Source organism: Solanum stenotomum, chromosome 3, assembly GCF_019186545.1.
Source record: "Solanum stenotomum isolate F172 chromosome 3, ASM1918654v1, whole genome shotgun sequence".
Taxonomy (NCBI): Eukaryota; Viridiplantae; Streptophyta; class Magnoliopsida; order Solanales; family Solanaceae; genus Solanum; species Solanum stenotomum.
The window spans coordinates 34,986,771-35,003,718 of NC_064284.1; the positions used below are offsets into that span (position 1 = coordinate 34,986,771).

General features: G+C 35.1%; 1 protein-coding gene across 1 annotated transcript in view; it reads left to right on the forward strand.

Annotated features, from left to right (window-relative positions):
* Positions 1 to 16,948, forward strand: part of LOC125857448 (uncharacterized) — a 622,948-nt gene that overhangs the window by 282,483 nt on the left and 323,517 nt on the right. The window lies entirely within an intron of this gene.

Here is a 16,948-nt window from a genome sequence, read left to right on the forward strand (position 1 = left end):
TTCCTTGTATTGATTTTGATATTAATAAAGGTTGGGAAGAGTTCCCGTATGTTGGCTGTGTTGTTACTTTGATTTACTGTCCAAAATATAAGTTAAGTATTTCTATACTTAGTCAAATTCGTGAGAGTGTAAGGCTGATGTCTATAAGAGTTGTAGGTTGCCTAGGAGTGGTGTCGAAGAAAAAAATCGACCCTCTTTCAAGTTCCTATCATATTCATTATCTTATTGTTATTAGGGAATATTAGCCATAACCGACATAGACCATGTGAGCTACATGGAATCCGGTGTCATATAACCCAACACCGAAAGAAGGCGGTCTTACTTGCCGAAGGTAGAACTAATTATATTTAGCTTCTAAGTGGATCCACTAGCGAAGTCCTATGTTTGGCACATAGTTATGGGATAGGGAGATTGCTACTAGAAACCCAACCTATTGCATTAGCGGATGAGCTTCCATCTCATGAGTTTACTATAGATGACCCAACCTATTGCATTAGTGGAGGGCCTTTTCCTCATTGTCCGTATCCACTCGGTACTAAGCATTATTTTCCAATTATACATAATTAGTATGGAATTGTATCTACATGTGTGAAGGCATACTTTACCCTTCGTTCAATACAACTCACTAAAATAGCTCATAGATTCATTAAAGGTGAGAACTACCTTCCAACCTTAGAATCACATTAGTATGTGAGAATAACTATCACACCAAGATCATGTGTTCTCATGAGAATGGACTTTCAATCAACACAATAGGATCAACATGATTATGTACATTTCATGCATAATAATGTGTAAAGGTGCATATGAGAACTATACTTTCAATTAACACCATTGATACATAATAATCATGTTTATGCATGGAGTGTGTGTATGTTTGTAATTATCCTTGCAATGACACAAACAACAACATTATCATCCTAGACACTTCATTCATAATTTAGTGTAAGGGTAAGGGAAGAATGGCCTTTCAACAATACCACAATATGCACAATGTTCATGTGACCTTCAACTTCCAAGTAAATCATGAGTTCACACACAATCTTGTCAGTATGCACAAACCTTCATAATATGCCCTTCAAGGGTTATGGACCAACTCATTCCAACATATAGCAATAGCACAATAGATAAGGGAATACCATGATCCGACAACTCATCAATACATTAATCACATCATGATTTGCACTTTATACTTCAAGTATTCATCAACATGCACATAATATCATGATCAAGTCAATTCCTGTTTAGAAGCAATACCCTAAACCAATTCAAGTCTAGGTGAACTAATCTAAGGCATTACATTGAGAAATTTATCATTCTTGGAGGATCACATTTAAACCCCCAATTTTCCTCTTTCATGACATAATCCTAGAATCTTAGGTTAATCAACAATACATGTAGAATTATACTAACATCAAGTAACTACATCATAACTAAACAAACACCTCCACCTTTCAAGTGGATCAACATCTCTAACACATGTCTACTACAACAATTCACCATAATTAGGCAGAGATGATGATACAAGTCAACAATCTAAATCAATCTAGGCATAACTCCATCAACATTCATTCATAACCAACAAACCCACTTCATAACGCACAATTTAGGAATTGAGAGAAATCATGGGTTCATAAAGTATTTTACCTTAAATAATCAATTAAGCATCAATATAATCATAGTTTATCATTTGAAAACATTTGATGCAAGAACACATGAGGTTGAGTAAAACTGAGGGTTTTGTGTAACTTGAAAAACTTGAAAACTTCTTTGAAATTGACTCTAGGGTGAAAACTAACCCTAGATGAAGGATCACCATACCTTATACTAGAAGAATCCCATGAAAATCTACCCAAACCTCTTCAAGCCCTAAGTCTTCTTCTTATCTTGGTCTTCAATGGAGTTCTTAGAGAGAATATATTTTGGGAGACAGGGTTTTGATTTGGGGAAAAGTGAATAATGAAATTTAAAATACCAATTAAATGTTTAAATACTCTTAAAATACCTTAAAACACTTAAAATAACCGTCCAAACACTAATTGGGACCGTGTCCCTTGACAGCAAACCAGGTCTCATTCACGAGACCCCCTTCCACAGACCGTGGATGGGTTGACAAACCGTACTGGTCTTCTATCAATGGTGGTTGTGGCTTGGTTAGATGCCCCTTGACCTATGAAGGCCATTCACGGGGAGTGGATGGACCTACGGGGCGTGGACCCATTCCGTAGGTCACCCCTTTTTTGCCAACTTTATGGTTTCCTTGGGGTCTTGGGGTGTAGACTTAGGGTCCTCCTAAAGGACCCTTAGGGTGGTCCTTGGGGAGTTGTACCTTTACGTCTAACCCCTAAACACCTCAACCATGACTCGGGACAACATACAACACCATCAAATCTCATGACAAACACAAACGCACACACGTTAGGCTCTAGTTTCACTAGTTCATTTTTAGGATCGTTACAGACCATGTCAAGTTTTACTAGATGGGCATAGCCCGCGCTAGAGCGCGGGCCCAACACACAAATTAAATTATTGTTCTAACTAAAGAGTAAACAATTCCACTATAACTTCTTATAAATTATTTTCTACATTCATTCTATAGAACTAAAAATGTCGCTTAAAACATATCCTCTACCATTAAAATTCAATTCAAGAAGCTGATTACAGAAGAATATAATGACAAAAATTGAAAACAAAATAATATTTGGAGTTTGTATTCCCTTAACTCTGAACATAATTGATTTACACAATATTTAACAGATATGTCACCTTCTATAGCTACCCTTACAAATTGCCTCAAAAAAGTTGTAGAAATGCAATACATAACCCCTTGAAGTTGAATCATTAGAGACTTCAAGCAACATGACGATTATCATGTCACGCCCCTACATCCACACAATAATGAAAAACTTATTATTAAAGCTTTTGAGAAAAAAAGGTCCCAACCACATGTTTAGACTTTGAGATTGGTAAATGTTCTTAGTAATTTCCAATGTTGATGGCAGCTAGGTTATTATTTTCGAGAGTTGCCTCTTTTAAGATAGGTTTCAGCCAACTGGACTCTCAAAACATTCTCTTGCTTTTAAACAAGCATGTTCCCATACCCAAAGAGCTTCTCAAGGGTAATTTTTGCTGGTCAAAAGTTGGGGGTCCCTCTCTAGAGTTCCAAAGTTTTTCCTCAATGGCTTCAATTAAAGTGCCTAAAACCCATTTCCTCACTTCATCATCATATATTCGTGCTCTCAGAGCACCGAAGAAATCTGTTACCATAACAAACAGATACACATCAGTAATCAACAAAAGAAATTTCATTTTGAATTCTCGAGTGTTTGTACCAATAGATTGTCCATGGAAGCAATATACAATCTTTACGACATCTTCTCAGGCATGTTGTCACTTCTGAAAATACCATTTCCAGCACCGGCCCAACATTTTATATTTTCATATGGTGAATATTTTGCGTAATCGGTTTTTCCGTGTGGTGTATGCTTTCCAAAGTCGTTTGTTGCCGAAGGATATCAACAAAGAAATAAGTAAAAAGTGACAAAATAGCAAATGAAAAAATATAAAACTAAAATGGGAAAATGCATAAGTAACCCCCCAATCTATGCCCGAAATGTCAGAGACACACTTATACTATACTATGGTCCTATTACCCCCTCGAACTTATTTTATAAATAATTTTTTACCCCTTTTTGCCTACGTGGCACTATCTTGTGGGTCCAGTGTGTGTTGACAATTTTTTCAAGGTTAGTGCCACGTAGGCCAAAAAGGGTAGAAAATTATTTATAAAATAAGTTCAGGGGGGTAATAGGACCTTAGTATAGTATAAGTGTGTCTCTGAGATTTCGGGCATATGTTGGGGTGGTACTTATGCATTTTCCCAACTAAAATTGCATAAACTTAGTGATGATGGTATGATTGATATGAGAGTAGAAAGCATAGATGTGAAACTTTAGGGAAGGGCAAATACAGATCTTCAAAAAATTTGTGCACAGATGGTACAAACCAAGTAATAGTGTCTTGTGCCTGCATGCAAATTTTACAACATAGGCTCTCTAAATTTCTTAAACTTCTTAGCTAGATCAACTCAAACTTGGTACATCAATGTTCTTGTACCATTTAATCGCATTGTATGATTATAAAGCAATGTAGCATAACAAACTAATTTCTACAGTGTACTTACCCCTTTGAGTCCAACCTTGTCATAATCATTTCTCTTGATCCTTCTATCCTGCTCCCTCTCTCCCCTATTTACTCGAGAAAGGGAATTAAGAGTAAAGATAATGAAAATTCAATCCAAAGAGAGATAATCGGATGAGTCATTCAAAGAATCAACCATCATACCAATATACCCTGCCTTAACAAAACAGAGGAAAAAAGAATAACATCATGGAATGCCCCCCTTTGGTTCTTAGAGGCAGATCAATAACAATTTTAATAGACATAAGATTCACTTGGAAAAAATACGAACGCATAATTGTCTCCAGATTGATATAGCTGCCTCGACATTTTCAGCATTATATAAGGATCACCCAAAAAGAAAATCAAGAACCTATCTTAGTATCACTTATTGAAACTTTATCAATAGATTAAATACCGAATATGTTAAATATTGGAGAGCTCACAAATAAATAGCACATTAGTTGCTGGTAAAACAAAAGAACGACCACCCTGATTTCTTCCCAAGAAAATATCAAAATGTACGCATGTAATGTAACAATAAATCACTTGAAGCCTACACTTCAGATCATTTTTTTAAAGAATTTTGATTATACAAATTTTTATAATGTCTAATATAATAAGCATGGAAAAAAATATTATTAAAAAAGGGTATAAATGGTGGTACATGTATGAACATAGAGAAATTTATAACAAAGAGAGAATAGTGAAGATGATAGATCGAGTAATTTAGAAGGTATTAGGACAACTCAAAAATGACATAGAAATATGACCATAACATAGTCTTCCAAAAAGAAAAAAACTTACTTGTTACACAATGATACAATAAACAAGAAAATCAGAAGCTACAAATGTACAATTGATCAATAAGTTAGTGTTAATTTCTGAACGTATTAGATGATGAACAGTATTAGATTCAGAAATTAATCTGCAAATGAGGTTGGGATATTATCTATGTTTTCAATACTAACATGAAGGGGCAGAAGTAACCTGAGAGACAATGGAGTATTCAAGTACAAATACCATATCCAAAGTGATAGTCCTAAGTATTGCCACTACGTGAAGAAGCTAGATAAAGCTCTTCCCGGTTGGCAAAGTTGGTGTCTGGCATCTCTCTGATTTTTCAACAATTATTGATTGTAGTGTTCGTCCTTCTGTTGCTCACTTATATATAAGGGTAAATATTAGTGCGAGTTGAATCTAAATATTACTTCAGCAGCTGAAAATGAATGACACAATATATATTGAATAACTTGAAAATAGAGAATCGACATATTTGAAGAACTTTATCAACACATTGAAACAATACTTTTCAAAAATTTAGAAGTTAGTGAATGAATTTTAATTTAAAGTAAAATGAAGCCTAAGAGGGAAAGCTGATGTTTCATCTACACAAGAGCAACTATGAACCCCAAACACAAAAGTCAACTGTAATAAAATTCAGATCTGCATAAAGCTTGTAAATGAGTGTGATATTGTCTACCATGATCGTAAGGTTTTTCTCGAAAGATCTCACACTATTAAGAGATTCTACATCTTATATGTAGTTTCCAATCTTTTCTTTAGAGGTATATTAGCTCTCCGGATTAGATCCTATAATGTGTCAACACAACCATAATGAACACAAAAAGATACTTATTTTGTGGCTCTTAGTAAATATAACTAATTCACAACCGCCCTCTATAGCTTAATCCCTAGTCTTGATTTTCCCATCTGTAAGCATGTAACGGAAAAACGAATGAGTTTTTTTTTTTTTAAGTTTTCCATAGATATCTAGTACTCACTTTCTAGTTGACTACACTTTGTAGATTAACACCAACACAATCATTATTTAAGTGCATGAAGTGATGTCCAGTCTAGAGTAGATATGAATAAATATAGAAAAGAGATGTTCACCGAGGCGTGATCCCCAAGCGCATATCATTCTGGAACACCGAGAATGCAGTAATTTCATTGTTCCTGGCTTATATCTCCTTCTCTCGCTCTCCTTGTCTATATTTTTTAAAATACAGGAAATATACAACGTTTCTCTTTTTCTAAAGTTGCAGTGATTGACGTCCGAAGGATTTTAAGCATATCAAATCCTACAACAAAGAATAAGAGAAAGGTTTTGAGTCTTACATTGCCGTGTTTTGCTCCATTTTAAAATGACCCATCCCTTCAGATTTGTTGTTCTTATGATAAGAATCACCCCACAATAGAAAAATCATGTAAATATCAAATGTGTAAGTGAGCAATTGCTAAAGTAAATAAAAAAAGTTTGAGAAAGTGGTCGTGGATATTCAATAACAGTGAAAACACTAGAAATATCTTGGAAGTTCAAACTCTCACAAATAAGTATTTTGCACTACTGAAAAGATAAAAGGAATATATAAAGATTTTCAGGTTCAAGCATATACTTCCAACCATATTAACTTATACTCAGCAACAAAAGCTAAGAAATTCACTACTGACCCAGAATCTTCATAATTAACAAGAGAGTATGTTGTAGAAAATCTACAGGGAAAAGAAATGAAAAAGTCTTTTAGTTCATTCAAACATACTATCGAACCCCAATGTTTAAAATAAGTTAACCAAGCAATATACAATTTAAAGACAGAACACATAATTTGTAATACATCTCATAAGATTGCACCTTTGTATCTCAATTCAAACATGAAAATTGAATAAGAATATCAGAAAAATTATAGAAAACTACCCAGGACAATGAAAGTGCAATAACTAAAGAAAGATTGCCTTAAAACCTCAAAAAAAAACATAAATAGCTCACAATTTGAATCATAAATTTCTTAATATCAGATAAAGAATGAGAACTATTAAAAAGAAAAATTGTATAATTTTAGAGAGAGAAATTATGTAAAATAATTATAAACCTAGAAATCAATGAAAGAAAACAATGCTATGCAAATGAAGGGAAAACAATTAGTAAGCATTACACGTGTTTGCTGAGAAAGAAGTACAATACATGATTAAAAAAAAATGTTCAATGACCGATCAAACTCGTCCAGGTTTATAGTACATCTCACAGTATTGTTGGTACAATTATTAATTGATTAACCCTTATTTAGAAGAGGGAGTTGGAAAGGACGAACACAGCTCCAAAAAGTTGTTCCAAATGTAATTCAAGTTGTACTATGTTAGGGCCCACTTTATTAAACAAGTACTATACTAGCTTTGATAATACATAAAGTATTAATTATAACCTGGAGTGTAATTTCTTTTAAGTCCCCACGTGTCTTCGTTAATAAAATTTATAGTTCCCGTGATATTGAAAGTTTATTTGACAGGGTTTTCTTCTGGCCAACATTGAACTCTCCATCTCTGCTCACCTTTTCAATTTTGACTTTGTTATTATTTCTCTCAATCATAGTAATGAAGTTGTTGGATTGAAGTTCTAATTTCTCTGCTTCTCAGGTATTTAGTTCTTAATCATTGTTAGATAATGTCTTTTTATATCCTCCGATAGTTTCCTCAATTCTTTGAAAATGTTTCGTCATAGAAGCTTTTTAATGTTTTAGTGGAAGAAAGTGATAAGCTAGGCCATCGAAATGATGACGAAGTTGATGAAGGTTGCCAAGAATTAGGAACACACGCAACTTTTCCCCCAAAAGTTCTAATGCCTAAACTCATTGTAAAAACATTGTCTCTTCCTATTTAAAAGTATTTCAAGAAAATTAGTCATTATTCCAGTGATTTATCTCTATACAGATTTAATTGAACTTTATAAGTTGATTCCTATTTCTTTGTTATATCTGCACGTGTCGCATAATTTCAAGAGATGTTGTTTTTTTCTCTCTTTATATTCTATAATTGTTAGTTCTACTGTGGTTTTGCTAAAGCATTGAATTTTAAGTTATAAGTTTGTAGCTAAGGTTTATATTAGTATTGTCATAACTTTTGCGGCAATGTTGAGAATGATGTCGGTAATTCATGGTTTCAGATGATAACCGTGGCAATGATTCTTCTAAGTATAGAAAATTGATAAATTTTAGTTGAATTTTGGTTTGATAGGTTTGACCTGTAGAGACAGCAAATTTCATAAACTAATCTCTTCATTTTTTGTTAGAAATTATTTCAGTTTTTCCTGTCATAAATTATTTCAGTGATTTACCAAAGCATTTAACTTTTGGTTAATATACTTTGTATTAGAAGTGAGACTTTTGAAGGACCAACACATATTCCACTAATTGTACTGCATGCTTTATAGATAATATTTCTCAATTTTGAATCATTTTTAGGCCAGTAAAGTGTTGTAAATGTTAATGTCTGTATTGATGAGACTAAATTATATTTCCATATAAGTTAATTGTTATCACTATAGGTGTAAGTACCTCTTCTTCTTTCAAAATTAGATTTTGGAATATGAGTTTTTTCTCTGGGCTTACTCAGTATTGGCTCTATGCTTAGGAAAATAAGGCTTTTGCCTTAGGCCCCCAACTTTTTATAAAGAATAAATTATGAGTTAAGATATCTATACAAATATTGAATATGATAAAAAGTATAATTTTTTAAAATATATATTATTTTACCCACTTTAACATCTTTTGTACTTTGTTAAAAAAAACAATTAATAGTGAAAAGTGTTGAACAAAGTGAGTTACAAATTCTTTTTTATTTCTTTTTAAATTTTAGTTTCAAGCACTACTAAAAGCATATTAAAATGGGATATATCAAGTTGTCAACTTCTTGGGTCAAAATCTATGGTTCTAACTCTTATCTTTAGTTAATATTTGTCAACTTATTTCTTATAGAATTATGTTAAGTCTTACCACCTATTGAAGATACAACTTAGCATAATCTTTTGTTGAATGGGTAGTCTTTACTGGCAAAAAGTGGGCTGATTTTGTCATTCTGTCCACACCCAAATAGAATCATGTTACGTGCGATACCTTGGTAAACCTATGATGAAGTCCATATTAATCATCTCCCACTTCCATTCTGGAATTTCTATATTCTGAGCCAAACCACCGGGCCTTTGATGCTCTACTTTAACTTGTTGGCAATTTGGACACTTAGCAACAAATTTTGCAATGCTCTTCTTCATACTATTCCACCAATATACCTCTCTCAAGTCACGATACATCTTTGTGGAACCCAGATGAATGGAATATCTAGAGCTATGAGCTTCCTCTATGATCCTCTATTGGAGTCCATCCACCATTGGTACACACAATCTACCTTGATATCTCAATACACCATCTCCCCTTTGTTCAAAACCTAATACTTTTTGCGTATGAACATTTACCTTCAGTTCAAGAAAAATGGGATCTTGTTCTTGCTTTTCTTTCACTTCTGACATTAATGATGATTCAGCCCCATTCATCACCACTACTCCTCCTTCTATGTAATCCATAGTCGGATTCCTAATCGTGCACATCTTTCGCTAACTCTCACTTTTTTTTCTCAATTTGGGTGGTACTACCCATAGACAACCTGCTTAAAGCATCAGCAACAACATTATTCGTACCTGAGTGATAAAGAATACTCATGTCATAAGCCTTGAGTAATTCTAACCACCTCCTTTGTCTGAGATTAAGCTCTTTCTGAGTGAACACAAAATGAAGGCTTTTGTGATCAGTGAATACATCAACATTAACACCATACAAATAGTGATACCATATCTTCAAAGCAAATACTACGGCAGCCAACTCTAAGTCATGGGTTGGATAGTTCTTCTCATGAACTTTCAACTGTCTGGAGGCATAAGCTATAACTTTGCCATTCTGCATTAACACACAACACCACAAAACCTTGAGTACCTTCTAGTAAGGTCAAAACTAGGGAAGTAGTCAACCTTTTTTTCAATTCCTGAAAGCTTTTCTCACAAGCTTCAGACCATTGAAATTTAATTGTCTTATGAGTCAACTTGGTTAAAGAAGATGAAATGGATGAGAACCCCTCTACAAACCTTCTATAATAGCCAGCCAAACCCAAGAAACTCCTAATATCAGTTGTAGATGTGGGTCTAGACCAATTTTGCACTGCCTCAATCTTTTGGGTATCAACTCTATTTCCATCACTGGAAACTATGTGGCCCAAGAACGCCACAGACTCAAGCCAAAACTCACATTCAGAGAACTTAGCATATATCTCCTTATCTTTCAAAGTCTGAAGAACTATTTTGAGATGGCTAGCATGATCTTCTTCATTTCTTGAATAGATTAGTATGTCATCAATGAAGACGATAACAAATATATCTAAATAAGGTTTGAAAACTCTATTCATAAGGTCCATGAACGCTACAGGTGCATTAGTTAAACCGAACGACATGACCAGAAACTTATAATGACCATAACGGATCCTGAATGTTGCCTTGGGAATATTACATTCCCTTACCCTCAACTGATGGTAACCTGATCTAAAGTCTATCTTCGAAAAATAAGAAGCACCCTGAAGTTGATCGAAAAGATCATCAATTCTCGGAAGATGATACTTGTTCTTGATGGTAACCTTGTTCAATTGATGGTAATCTATACCCATCCTAAGGGAACCATATCTTTTTCTTACAACTAAGACCGAAGTGTTCCAAGGTGAGACACTTGGTTGAATTAAACCTTTCTCTAAAAGATCTTTCAACTGCTCTTTTAACTCTTTCAACTCTGCTGGAGCCATTCTATATGGCGGAATAGAGATAGAACGAGTATCTGGAAGAATATCTATATCGAAGTCTATCTCTCTCAGGAGGGACTCCGGGTAGATCATCAGGAAAGACTTCTAGAAACTCTTTGACTACTGAAACTGACTGAATAGAAGGTACCTCAACACTTGAATCATTAACTCGGACTAAGTGATACACACACCTCTTGGAAACCAACTTTCTTGCCTTAAGGTATGAAATGAAACGTCCCTTAGGCACTGCTGAATTGCTTTTCCACTCTAAGACTGGCTCATTTGGAAACTGAAACTTGACAACTCGAGTTCTACAATCTACTGAGGCATAACAGGCATGAATCATGTCCATACCAAGAATGACATCAAAATCTACCATGTCTAACTCAATTAAATCAGCCATGGTACTCTTGTGCTTGGCGGAAATGGAACAATCATGATAAACTCTCTTTGCTAGAATGGACTCACCAACATGTGTAGAAACACTGAATGGTTCACTAAGTTGCTCAGGAATAACATCAAAATTCATAGCAACATATGGAGTTACAAAGGAAAAACTCGCTCCTGGATCTAGCAAAGCATAAACAGTAAAGTTAAAGACTTGGATCATACCAGTGACAAAATCTGGCGAATCCTCTTTCTCTTGGCGATTGTTGATAACATATAAGCTATTTGTTCCTCCGCCAGTATCGGAAGTTATCCCTCTAGGTGCAGTTCTGTCTGGTGGAGCAACTGAAGAAGACTGGGCTCTATCGCCCCATTAACATTACTATGTCTGCTCTTAGGACACTCTCTCATAAATTGACCATTCTGGCCACACTTTATGCAACTAGTGGAGCCATCACGACACACCCCTGAGTGGCTCCTACCACACTTAGCACATGCAAGAGTCTTAGTACCTACTGGTGCCTTACTACCTTGCGAATGCGTAGATCTAGGTCTGAAGTTCTGAGAATTCTGACTACTGTACTCACATTTGTTCCTTGGTGCAGGTGCACTAGCGATGAAGGAGCAGGTCCTTTCTGCTTATGTTGGAAACAAGACCGGTTCGTATTACTCTTTTTCTACCCAGATTCATTCCCTGATGTCTTAACTCTCTTGTTCTTAAACTCTTCTCTACCCCTTAGCTTGTCCTCCTCAACTTGTTGCACATGGATCATCAGCCTTGCTATGTCCATGTCCCCTATTTGCATGGTTGCCTTACTTTCCTTACTTGACAAACGAGTCAACCTAACAACTAATAAACTTATGTTACTCTTCATGTCAGTAACCATCTTTTCACTTCTCTTAGCTCACGAGGAAAGAAACACCTCATGAAAGCTCTCTCAAAACAGTCCAATTCATAATCGGTTATGCGTAAGCTCGAGTTAGAAAGAAACTGTATAGAGATGAACTCTTTCACACGAAATGAGTATGAAAGAAGTGGAGGAATTTCCTAAATATTGCAAACTCCAAATTATAGAAGTGGTGCGCTTCACACTGATAACTAGGACTCTATAGACATGGATTCATAGACTCCCTAGGACTCCTGAACTTTGTGCCCTGATACCAAGTTTATCACTCCCCGAGCCTACACCTTGGACATGGCCACCACTCGAGAACCATTGCTGGCCCCAAGCGAACCCTTGGCCTAGCTTACTTACTCAACGGAAGACTTTAAGCATCAAGGAAAGGATTCATATGCTAAATAACTCAACTATCTCAAACTGAACTCATAATGTTCTAGAAATAAACATTTAACTTAGCCAAAGTGGCAACTCAATTACAAACATAAGCCAATAACAAAGTAAAGACAAATGATCAAATAGATTGTCTATTTATGAAGCCTCTAATAACTGAGATGGATGTCGGGACAAGACCCCCAACATCCTAATGAACAAAAATGATAAAGTGATGAAAAAGGGGATCCTCCGGAAAGCAAGGAGGCTCACCAACAACTCTGAAGCTCAACTGGATCAACGATGTGCTGGATGCTGATCCTGGTTACCTGTGTTTGCATCATAATATGATGCAGACCAACTGGCATCAATACATTGAATGTACGCGTATGCGAGTTGGAATGCTAAACCTAACTTAAGCTTGAAAAGAATCTGAAAGGAACTAAAGAACTTACCTGGTTCAACTTAACTCAACATAACTGAACTCATTTCAATATACAACAATTTAAAAACAAGTGCAATATAAGGAAAAGTTTTTTAAAATATGATGTCAACTCTGTGTATTTAGAAATACAATAATAACTCTATATGTATGCAAAAATACAATATGAACTCTATTTGTATATAAAAATACAAAATACTGTTGTGGGAGTTTCTCTAACCGACAACCATCACTTAAGAGCTATAGTGATGATACAGCGTTTTACCTCACGCTGCCAAGGACCATCCTATACCTTGCCGGGGGTATAGAACCTAACTCACTAAGTGGATCCACTAGTCTATGTTGAAAAGCACTAAAGGAATCATCTAAAAAGTATGACTCTTTTCTACCCATGGTGGCTACATTTATGGGAGCTGTGAGTTACCTGAACTCTCCCCCATATCAGTGCTAAATACTACTCCCAAAAATATAAAATTAGCTCTTATGTTTAAAAACATACTCCTTCTGTGATTTGAGTTTAGTTCTCAAAGGCTATCTTGAAAATCGAAGTTTCCCCTCTTGCTTCATTTAGAAAGCGATTACTCTTTGCTGGAAACTCGCCCGAAGGCTCTTTGGAAATCGAAGTTTCCTTCCTTGTTTAAATGTGAAAACATTTTAAACCCTTTGGGAATACATAGTCCCCATATACTTTTGAAGAAATTAACTTCAAGCTTTACTCTTTACGCTTTACTCAACTTGAACTTCAAGTCTTAAAACAAAGTTAAAAGCATTTGCAAAAAACTTCTTGAAAAGACTCTAAGAACTTCCTAGACTTGGATCTTAACTTTCCTTGAATTTGAATTTATGGATTCAAGGTTATGATTCATGTTTCTGGATGATTTCTAGATGTTTAGAAGTCATTTAGAGTAGTTAGAATCAATAGGAAGTGTTAATACACTTTAGAAAGGCTTAAACGGACTGAATGACAAAAACTGGTTGAAAAATGACTATCCAGGCGCATCCAGGGAGCGCCGCGCCAGGCCTCCAACTTTATGGGGCTCATTTTGGGCGCACTGTAGGCGCATCGTCCCAACCTCCTGGCGATGTGGGGGCGCGATGCGCCTGGCCCTCCCCAGGTGCGTCTAACGAGTTTTTCAACTCGTTTTCTGATCCTAAATCATTTTAAATCTATTCCTTTTCTCAATAATTTCTTAGATTCATATACCCAACACATGTACACTAGAATCTAACTCGAAACAACTCTTAACATCGCTAAAACGTCTCAAGAAAATCCATCAATCACATGTAAGTTCAAGAATGTAAACAATTCAAGAACAGAACTCAAGAACATCAAATTGTAACTCTTTTAGGAAGAAAATCGCTTAATTAAACATGATTGGCACGTGGGTGAATGGACCCAATGCTATGTGATCTCACATACCTTGTAGGGATCACCCTCGACGAAATTCACAAGCTAATATCGACGAATTTTGAACATTCTTCTCCTTTCTCCTCTTTTCTCCTTTCGCCAACCCCTAGCGTGAAATTCACTTTTCTAAAACTGACTAAAATCTGACTTTACCCCAATTAAACTCCTAAAAATGAATTAATTAAGTTGGGTAAGGAAAAGACCAAACTACCCTTCAAAAATCCGGATTGGAATTTCCTTATTCGAACAACCCAACTTCCGAAGGTCATAAATTACTCATATGAACTCAGAATCGTGCAACCTTGGCGGCGTTGGAAAGATCATTCCAACATATTTCCAACCATATCTGGAAGTACACCTAACTCATCCTGAGCTAGGAGTTATGGCTGTTTCAAGTTGACCAAAACTCATTTTTTCTTAACTTAAACAAATTTCCAAATTTCCATTCTTTCCAAAAATGACTATTTCCAATTATAAGCTTCTTCCTAGTTACTTCAAATTGCGAGATGTTAAATTTTCCAATTTAGTTCTTTCTAATATTAGCTCTTTCAAATACCAAGGTGTTACAAAAATAAACTCATACGAATAGAAAATTACTTTTAAGGCTCCAAATTTTAATACTTTATTAGATCATACAATGGACTACTTTATTAATAGCATATCTACATATAATATATTAATATGTGAGGGCACAAAATAGAAATTACTAACATTGCAATCTCCAATAGTCGATAATTATTGTGTTGAGCTATTTTTAATAGTACTCTAATATTTGTTTGCATTGTTAATTAATTGCTTAAACTTGAGCTCACCAACAGGGCTGGAGCTATGGATTAGATACCATTCGCTGAAAAATTACATGATATATATAGATCAAATATTACTTTTTTTTAATCAAATTTGAGCTCAAAGCTCGTTTATTCAATCATAAATATCAAAAAGACATGTCTGCCTGGCCCAACTTTGAAAAGGAAAGTTAGCCCAAATATATCTATATCTTTTTTATTTCTCGCCCTTTTTTTAACACTTTCCCTAACATTTGTTTCCAAATCCTCCTCTTTCATATTCTTCTCTGCGGCACCTTCATGATTCTCCTTAGTCTCCTTTAGATCATCAGCATTCAACCAGGGTGGTGTACCACTACACATCTTCAATAGCTTCAATAGGTGTTGCTCCACCTTATCTTCCTCCTCCTTTATGTTTCTAATCTCTCATTTATCTTGGCTTAGTATGTTCTGATTTCTCGATCTAACACCGTTGCTAGCTGTGGATCCAAATATGCTGCTCTCTATCTTCCTCTCTATGACAATGGATGATGTGCTTTGGATGTATATTCCTCAACTTTAGGTGATTTCCTCTTTTGTAAGCAGGTAGCTCTGTATTTCTCGCTGATTTTAAGCACTAGTATTGGCAAAAGTTTGAGGTGTACATATAATATTTTGCGAGACACACCACATCTTGATTAATGTAACTGTGGTCCATACTAGTTGTTTATGTCTTTTATCTTTCTTGTCTTGATTCTCAAACTTACGATTTGTGCTTTGTCCATGTTTAGAATTCTTCTGCAATTAGCTAGTAGTTGTTCAAACTGCTTGTATTTCTGTACCTCCGACTTACTGTAAGCACTATTAGCAATGGCATCTGCTAGCAGATTTCCTTCCCTGTATACATGCTAAACTTTGAAGTTGTTTTATTGCACAATTTGTCTTGCTTCTTCTAGTATGTCTAGTATCTCCCATGGTATTTTCCATTCCCTAAGTATCATTTTCATGATTCGTAGTGATCTGTTTCTAGAATAACCTTCCTGAGCTTGTTTTTTATACAGTAAATTAGCCCTTTTAGTACTGTTGTCATGTCAAATATTACTTTATATTGATATATTAAGCATTTTGAACACCCTAAACAACAACAATGAGTCGTAGCTCAGTGGCAAAAGTGTGTCCAATATGTACACAATACCCAAGTTTGAAACACTGCATCTATGTTTTGTATATTTTGTTTAATGTGGTCTGATGTAAAACAGTTAATTTAATGAAAAATGAAATACTTTGTTGTATATAGAGTGGTAGCTTAGTGACAATAGTGTGAAGAAGTTTGTTTGCCATTGAGGTTCAATTCCCCATGGCCACATTTTTTTTCTATGTTGGCTTTATTTTTGACACCCTTCACGAATTTTCTTCCTACGCCACTGCTCACCAATATATTTGTGCTAATTCCAGTACTTTTTATAATGAGTTTAGCTTAAGGTTATGATTAATTTACTCCTAACCCTTTGCTTTCCTACAAGGGGAGAGAAGACTCGAAACACCCAAACTTTTCAACATGGTATTAGAGACGGCAAACATTATAACTATGTTGAAATCTTTCTATCTCCACAACGAATCAGGCCACATGTGAGAAATGTGCGAGTTAAAATTATTATTAAGTAATTGATTAAAAATATGTGCTATTTAATCAGTCAAACATAATTTTAAATGACATTGTCACACGCTTCAACATTTTCAAAGAAAACATAAAGTTTTAATTAGGAAGAAAGAATTTAAATTAAACAAATCTCATGAAATCACACAATGTGTCTTGTGCCTGCATGCAAATTTTAATACATAGGCTCTCTAAATTTCTAAAGCTTCTTAGCTAGATCAACTCAAACTT